Source organism: Amblyomma americanum, chromosome 5, assembly GCF_052857255.1.
Source record: "Amblyomma americanum isolate KBUSLIRL-KWMA chromosome 5, ASM5285725v1, whole genome shotgun sequence".
NCBI classification, from domain to species: Eukaryota; Metazoa; Arthropoda; class Arachnida; order Ixodida; family Ixodidae; genus Amblyomma; species Amblyomma americanum.
In genome coordinates this window covers 192,246,956-192,255,328 of record NC_135501.1, presented here as the reverse complement: position 1 = coordinate 192,255,328, position 8,373 = coordinate 192,246,956, and positions in this window count along the sequence as shown.

Below are 8,373 nucleotides of genomic sequence, written 5' to 3'. Positions count from 1 at the left end.
TGCAGGAGGGTGAGGGATGGAAGAAAGCGCCAACGTTGGCGGCATTACTGCAGACGTTCGAGGAAGCGCAGGGAAAGAACAGCGCAGTGAAAAAGCACGAGCAGAAAAAGGGGGAGAGCTCAAATGGTCGAGACGGAAAGCGAGATACGTACCAACCCAAACGGGAGGCGACAGGAATACAAAGGCCGGACACGAAGCAGAAGTATAAAGGGTGCTTTTCGTGTGGGTCGATGGGTCACAGGAGGGCCGAATGCCCGCATGGCTCGGGACGAACACCCACGAAAGCGCTTAACGCTAAAGGGGAAAGCCTTACTGCACGGGTGGCGACACAGGCACGAGCGGCCGCACAAAGCGAACTAAGACCGATAACTCTGTCTTGTCAGAGTAGGCAAATTAATGCAATTCTGGACACAGGCGCAGAAATCACGGTTGTGCGGGAGAGCATAGTACCCCCGGGACTGGTGGAGCCACATGGGTCCATCGAATTGGTGTCAGCCTTTGGTGAAAAGGTACGGGCTAAGCTTGCAGTTGTGCCCCTGATGTTAAACCGCGGGGCAGGCATTTTCTCCGAGATTAAAGAAGCGGTGCCAGTGGTATGCGCTCTGACCGACAAGCTAGCGTCGAGAACGGACTGTTTGCTTTCGGAGGAAGCATGGGAGTCACTGAGGGAGGAGTGTGATATGAAGGGGCTAGTAGAGGCGAACGACGGTCAGGTGGCAGACCACGTGGGGGTGGAACGGGACAAGTTACACGGGCCGCTAGAAGAGAAACCAGTCAAGGAGGGCGTAACTCCCCACGCGGAAGTGCACGCGGTGGTCGGCAGGGCAAGCGAGAGCGGCGCACTAATCGCCGAAGACACAGCTCGTAGTGTAACCGAGGAAAGCAGCGCCTCGGCGGTTTTCAGGGAGGAGCAGCGCAATGACGCCACATTGCAAGAAGTGTGGAAAAACGCCAGGGCTGGGAAAGGTGGCATAACTGAAGTAGACGGTCTCCTCTACCATAAGGAAAACTTGCTTGGGCAACCAGTAATGCAGCTGGTGCTCCCTAAATCCCGACGGCAAGAAGTACTTAGGTTAGCCCATGAATCAAACTGGGGCGGTCACCTTGGATTCAGGAAAACTAAGGCGCGAATCAAGTACACGTTTTATTGGCCAGGTATTGAAGGGGATGTAAGGGCATACTGTAACAGCTGCCATGGGTGTCAGACAAGGGCGGATCGTCGCCAGACGGACAGAGTGCCGATAGAACCGCTAACGAGGCCTCGATACCCGTTCGAACAGGTCAACGTCGACGTTATAGGTCCATTGGATCCACCCTCAGGAAGGGGTCACAGGTACGCGTTGTGCATCATCGATTTGTGCACACGATGGCCTGAGGTGGTGTGCTTGCGCTCCCTCAGTGCGAAGGCCACCTGTGACGCGCTCCTGACGGTGTTCAGCCGGACGGGAATTCCGGAAGTAGTCGCCTCAGACTGCGGGACAAACTTTACGGCCGAACTCACACAAGAGTTTCTGAAGAGGCTAGGCTGCTCGCCAAGGTTTTCAACGCCGGGGCACCCCGAAAGTAACGGCGCGGTCGAACGTTGGAACCGGACATTTAAGAACATGCTGTATCATATCATCCAGGAGGAAGGAAAGGAATGGGACAAGTTTGTGCCCTTCTTGTTATGGGCGTACCGCGAGGTACCACATGACACGACGGGCGTCGCCCCGTTCCAGATGCTGTACGGGCGAGAACCAACCGGTCCGCTGGTGGTTTTAAAGCGCAGCTGGGCGGGACAGATAAGTGTACCAGCTATGCTGGGGCCGTCCCCATCACAGTATATGCGGGAGCTGAAGAGGCGCCTAGAGCATGCAGCGGAGGTGGCACAATTAGTGAGCTCGAAGCAGCAGAACGCGTACGCGACCCAGTACAACAGGCGGGCGAAGGACAAAACTTTTCAGATAGGAGACAGTGTGCTGGTGTTTGACGAGCAACGTCCTGGAAAAATGTTCCCGCAGTGGAAAGGGCCGGGCAGCGTTGACGGAAAGTATCGCGAACACTCGTACTTCGTGCAGATGCCAGGAGGTGCCCGAAAATTAGTACACGCCAGCAAACTACGGCCGTATCAGAAGCGCGTAATGACAGTTGGGGTGATATTTGATGAGGACAGGGCGTTTGGCGAAGTAGAGTACGTGCCTCGATCGGTGTCAACGCGGGCTACAGTATCGGTCCTCCCCAGGGACATGACGGCCCATCTGAAGGCGGAAGAAGGCGACCTCATTCGCAAAGTGTTCACCGAACACCGAGGCCTATTCGACGACAAGCCGGGAGTAGCGAAAATAGGAGAACACAGGATCGTTTTAGAGGAGGGCTTCACACCGAGGTCAGGTTACCCTTATCGAATACCCGCAAGCCTAAAAGGCGAAGTGGGCAAGCAAGTAGATGAGCTACTTGAGATGGGTCTGATTTTTCCCTGCGAAAGCCCCCACGCCCATCCCGTGGTCTGTGTCCCCAAAAAGGACGGGTCGATGAGAATGTGTGTGGACTTTAGAAAGCTCAATGCGGGGACAGTGGCAGATGCCTACCCGATGTCGTTGCAGCAGGAGCTCATTCTGAGCGTAGGAAGGGCGAAGTACATTACGCTCCTCGACCTTAGAAGAGGGTATTGGCAGGTGCCCCTGGCACAGTCGGCTCAGCTACTCACCGCTTTTGTCTGCCATCGGGGGCAGTTTGCGTGGACGGTAATGCCGTTTGGGCTGAAAAACGCGGCCCAGACGTTTCAAAGAGCCATGAACGAGCTTTTACTCCCGCATTCTGCCTACGCGTGTGCGTACTTAGACGACATCGCCGTGTTCAGCGAGGCGTTGCCTGACCACATACGACACTTGCACGCCGTCTTCGCAGCGTTAGAGAGGGCGAACCTGAAAGTTAAGCTGGAAAAGTGTCAGGTGGCGAAAGGGTCAATCCGTTACTTGGGACACATAGTGGGCTCGGGAAATCACGCACCCGATCCCGAAAAATTGAAAGCCATTAGGGGACTGAGGGCACCGAAAACGAAGAAAGAGCTCCGTAGCGTGCTCGGGCGGTGCGGTTATTACCGGGGCTATGTGCCCAACTATGCGGAGGTGGCAGCGCCGCTGACAGAGCTAACGGGGAAAAGGATTCCTAACAAAATTCCGTGGCCCGCGGAAGCTGAAAGTGCGTTTCAGCGACTCAAGGCGGCACTCTGTGAAGCTGCGGCTCTCGGGACGCCCGATGCTGGCAAGCCGTTTTGGCTGTACACGGACGCCTCAGCGGTTGCGGCGGGAGCCTGTCTCTCCCAGTGTGCCGCGGATGGCTCCGAGCGGCCAATTGCGTTCGCGAGTTGCAGATTTTCTCCAACGCAGGCTCGATGGTCAACCATAGAAAGAGAGGCGTTTGCAGTCATCTGGGGGCTGGGGAAGTTCGACCTCTGGTTGTTCGGCGCTCAGGTTACTGTGGTGTCTGACCACAACCCCCTCTCCTTTCTTACTCTCACCACGCCTCAGGGAGCGAAGCTGACGCGTTGGGCACTTGCCCTACAGAGATATAATGTGTCAATAAAACACAGGAAAGGGAGCGCTCACGGTAACGCTGACGCGCTGTCTAGGTTGCCGAACGACAGCTGGGAGGCAGACAGCAATGATCACGCCGGGGGGCAAGGAAGAGAGGACATGTGTACCAAAGAGCAAACCCAGTGACGTGTGCTGTGGCAGTAACTGGAACTGCGGTGTAATCCGCTCGTTTGGGTGTTTGCAGTGTCGCAATGTGTTTGCAGTGTCACAATGTGTTTGCAGTGTCGCAATTTGTTTGCAGTGTCACAATGTGTTTGCAGTGTCGCAATTTGTTTGCAGTGTCGCAATTTGTTTGCAGCGTTGCGATGTGTTTGCAGTAGTATCCCCACTACTTAGGTCGCCCTCAGAGCGATTTTATAGGCGAAAAGGGATCCCTCGTTGTGTTATAGTTCTACAAGTGCCATTTGGGCCCTGGTAGAATCTTAGGGGGGGCGTGTGAAGGGATCGAATGGGCAGCTGCGTTGAATCACTGTGAGGTCGATCACGTGCCCAGTCCGTGGGCTGCCAGGACGCGTCCCCAACACACTCTCGCCACTTCCGGCACATTATGGTTCCTGCTGTCTCTGCGGCAGTGATGAACAGCCCTAATGGGGGCCCACTCGGCTTCGAAGGTCAGGCACCTGCGCTGCACAACGCTGCGCGGGGACCGAAAGGCCGACGCTGCCCTCGCGCAGAAGGTTTCATTACGGGAAAACGGGTCTCTTTCCGAGGCGGGAGCATTTAGCTGCTCGCCTTAAACAAACACAGCCGCGTCCACCGCCGATGGCTCGCGGCGCCGCGGCCCGCCGCCCTTGCCGACACCCGACACACTGTCGTTGTGTCTCGCGGGGGGGTCCCGTGCCGTGAGCTAATGGGGACGTCGGTTTCGGGGAATTGTCCCGGGCGGCGGACGTCCATTGTAACCCCCGTAAACAACAGATGCGGACCCCTCGTTGACGCCGCCGCGTGCATTAGTGGCACCGCGGACACGCCGGCGCCTCCTTGAAGCATCTGTCGAGAGACGACTCCCAGTTGTTTGGACCCTCCCGGAATGTTGTCGCGCCTCGTCCGTAACAGCGGCAAGCTAAGCCGCGTATGCGCACGAGAGGCGCCCCGCTGTGGTCCGATGACAGGACTAAGTGCGGAACAGCTGCGGGCCGGACGAGAGTCAAAGGAAAACGATTGCGCCTGCGGCACAATGGGAGGTTGTTTTTGCTTTTTCTTCTGGGGGCGGAGAGTGTGAGCAATACTGTGAAGGCATGGGGCGTGCCACCTAAACCTGGTGGGCCAATCATTTCGAGTGTCTATTCCCGGAATGCCATGTTCGTATAGCTATTTTGATGTTCTTTCGTGTTGGGCATTTTAGGGAAAGGGTTTTGAACCTTGCGAAGCGGGAAGGCGTGCCATACAGTTTTTGAACCAATCAGATGTTAGTTGTTTGTGATTGGGTGATGCAAGGGGTGGGCCAGTCTCCTAGGTCTTTAAAACCAGGTCCGGAGCCGGGAAAAGGCGTTCTGAGCTAGATGTAGATCCCTTGCATCTTTGGCGATGCCAAGGAGGGAAGATTTTCCCTTAGCCAGTTCCATGTAATCATGCTTGCCGTTTATTCTGTTGTAAATATGTGAATTCCTGTATAAAGTTTCAGTTTTCCTTCCTTCAGTCAAGTTTTGCCGGATCTCGTCTGTTATACCGTCTCGTCTCGGACGGTGGGGCACCCGGTGGTGGAGCCCGGTATACGTGTTTATACGAAATTTCACCACGACCAAGAAGAACGAAACCTATCTTTACTCTGACGTAAACCAAATTGTGGCGATATCTTCGCTTTCTCAAAGCTGATGCGTCTACCCGTAAAGCTGCTCAATATTTATGAAGAACCTGCACTCTAGAAGCTGGAAGCTCCTGGCGCCTTCAAGACATCCGCGCTCGGTGTAGAAGCTGGCAGGCGCAGTCCTCGCCGCCAAGAAGGCAGGTCAGGCGACACTCGCAAAAGCGTTCATTAACCACACGGCGTACCGGTTTATGCGGCGACGATATACGCAACTGCAGCACTTGCGTGCAGCGGCTCCGGACCAACAATGTCGAACTAAGCGCCGCTTTGGGGCTATATACATACCCGAGCAGTGCTGTGCACCTCCTTAAGTGCAGAGAGAGAGAGAAAAGGGAGAGAGAGAGAGAGAGAGAGAGTAAATGGCACGCAACAGACACCTACAAGACCCGACGCGCCCGCTAGGCTTACAGGAAACAGCACAGCAGTACAATGCAGTGCCGTGTAAGTGCAGAGGGCAGCGTAGAGTAGCGACAGCTGACCCATTGCATGCGGAAGCGGCGGCTGCAGCACAACGGCTCGTAGCAGTGCATCTCCGCCACGAGTTTCGCATGCCACACCGCGGCGCCGTCACGAAGGCAGACCCTTGTTTTTGTTTTGTTCTATTCTGGTCGTGTAATGCGCGCGAGCACCCCCCCCCCCCCCCCTCCCATTGTTTTCGTCGGCAGTTAAACGACAACGCTGCCTGCGCGACCGAGGCGGTTAACCTGACGGAGGCAGGTTAGAGACACTGGTCCGGATCCGCCCATGATTATCTACGCGTCGTTTGTTACCAGCGAGCGCTCTCGGCACGAGCCGCATGTGGCGCGGTTGCGGTGCTCTGCGCGCAGGTGAGGTTAATTTTACTAAGTTCCCAATGTAGCGAGCACGTGTACTAGCTTTTCCTGTGTGTGTGTGTGTGTGTGTGTGTGTGTGTGTGTGTGTGTGTGTGTGTGTGTGTGTGTGTGTGTGTGTGTGTGTGTGTGTGTGTGTGTGTGTGTGTGTGTGTGTGTGTGTGTGTGTGTGTGTGTGTGTGTGTGTGTGTGTGTGTGTGTGTGTGTGTGTGTGTGTGTGTGTGTGTGTGTGTGTGTGTGTGTGTGTGTGTGTGTGTGTGTGTGTGTGTGTGTGTGTGTGTGTGTGTGTGCGCGGGAGGCCACTGGTTTAGTTCAAAACAAAGCGAAGCCGTGCGCGTGTGCGAGGTGTTAAGTGTGGCACGGAGCGGCGTCAAGCACCTTCCAACGGAGCGGGCCCGCCGCTTTAAGACGGCTTGACGATGCCGTGCTTACCAGGTATGGCAAGGTTGAAAAGTGAGAACAGACAATTAGTTGAAAGTGCTTGACGAAAAGGAGTGGCCCTCGCCTGACAGTGCCGAGGTGCTTGCGGTACGCAACGCCTCTTCATACTTCCAATAACGCTAGACCGTCGCATATGTTCATGTTGCCAGTACAATAAAAGCGATATTTTCAAGATGGTGTACCACGTGTCTTAAATTCTAAACTTGGTTCTTGAGGAAACGAAATGGACCCGTAATTGTCTCACATATCGACGGACACCCGAACCGCGCCGTAAGGGAAGGGAGGAAGGAGGGAATGAAACTAGAAAGAGAAAAGAGGTGCCGCAGTGGAAGGCTCCGAATAATTTCTACCAACTGGGTATCTTTAAGTCGAACAGCATACGGGCGCGCCTTCACGTTTTGCCTCCATCGAAACGCGGCCGCCGTGGCCGGGTTTCGAACCCGAGACCACCTGTTCACTAGCCTAGCGCACTAACCGACGAGCCACCGTGGCGGGTTGCTTTTTTTTTTCGCAGTTGTTATTTTCTAACGGGCGCCAACAGAGGGTGTTTTGCAAGCGTCAAAAGAAAAAAAGCTCTGCCGAGGCCACAACTGCGGCACGCACTCTACAGGAGGAAGATGAGGAAGAAAGAGCTAAAAAGTGAACGACACAGAGAGGAAAATAAATGAAACGAAAGTGCTGAACCGCATTCATCGAGCGCTTCGCAACGAAAACAGTTAGTGATGCAAACGTGTACAAGACAAGAAGAGGCAGTCTACCAGCGGGGGGGGGTGAGGGGGGGGGGGGGGGGGGGGGGGGCTTAGAACTGTGATGGGCGAGTACTGCCACGCCAGTGCGCAACCGTTCCGTGGAAAGAAAAAGAAGGCAGGCTGCCCCGCTGGTTTTAGTCCGATGTCGCGCCTCGGGTACTCGCAACGTGCGGGAGGCCTCGCTGTTTCTGCCCGTACCCTAGCCGGGCACTGTAGCACGCGCCGTGCAAGCACACACGGCTGCCTCCCATCCAAATTCCGCTCGTTCGCCCACCACGTATTCGTAAGGGTGTATCGCAAGCCGACCACCGCAACGGCGGCGCGTGACAACGATAACCAGCACTCGTTTCTATTAGTTAATGGATGGCCCGGGGATGTCGCCAGGGGCAGTACGCTTCACGCCGGTGCTGCCTGCGGTGTCCTGGCGTGCACCGCAGTGGTGGTGATACATACATGCATGCCGCCATCTTGTGGCAAGGCCTGTCCGGGTTAGGGAAGGAGGTTGCCAGCATGGAGCTACGAAATACGAGTAACGAATCACAGCGTGTGCGGAAGACTATACTCTAAGCTAGAAACAATTAAATGAGTCTAATTGCAGCAATTAGAAGAAGGAGATATTTATTTACTTCGCGTATGGTGCAAAGAGTACGCTGAAAAGACTTGCTGGACCATACCCTCATAAATATGGTCTATAAAGAGTCTACAGACTTCATATAAACTCTATTGCGTTTCCGTAGATATTTATTGTTCTCTATTCATAGTATATACACTGCCTGTAGAGAAAAGTCTGCAAAAAGTGCACAGCCATATGTTTATAGATTGCCTATAGACTGTTTTGGGGGTCTGTATTACCTACAGACTATTCTCTAGGACTTGTCTATAGACAGTCTATAGACTTCATAGACAGAAGTCTATGGACAATCTTAGACTGTCTAAAGAAATTTTGTAAGCGTATAGCGAGTAGTTGGTTC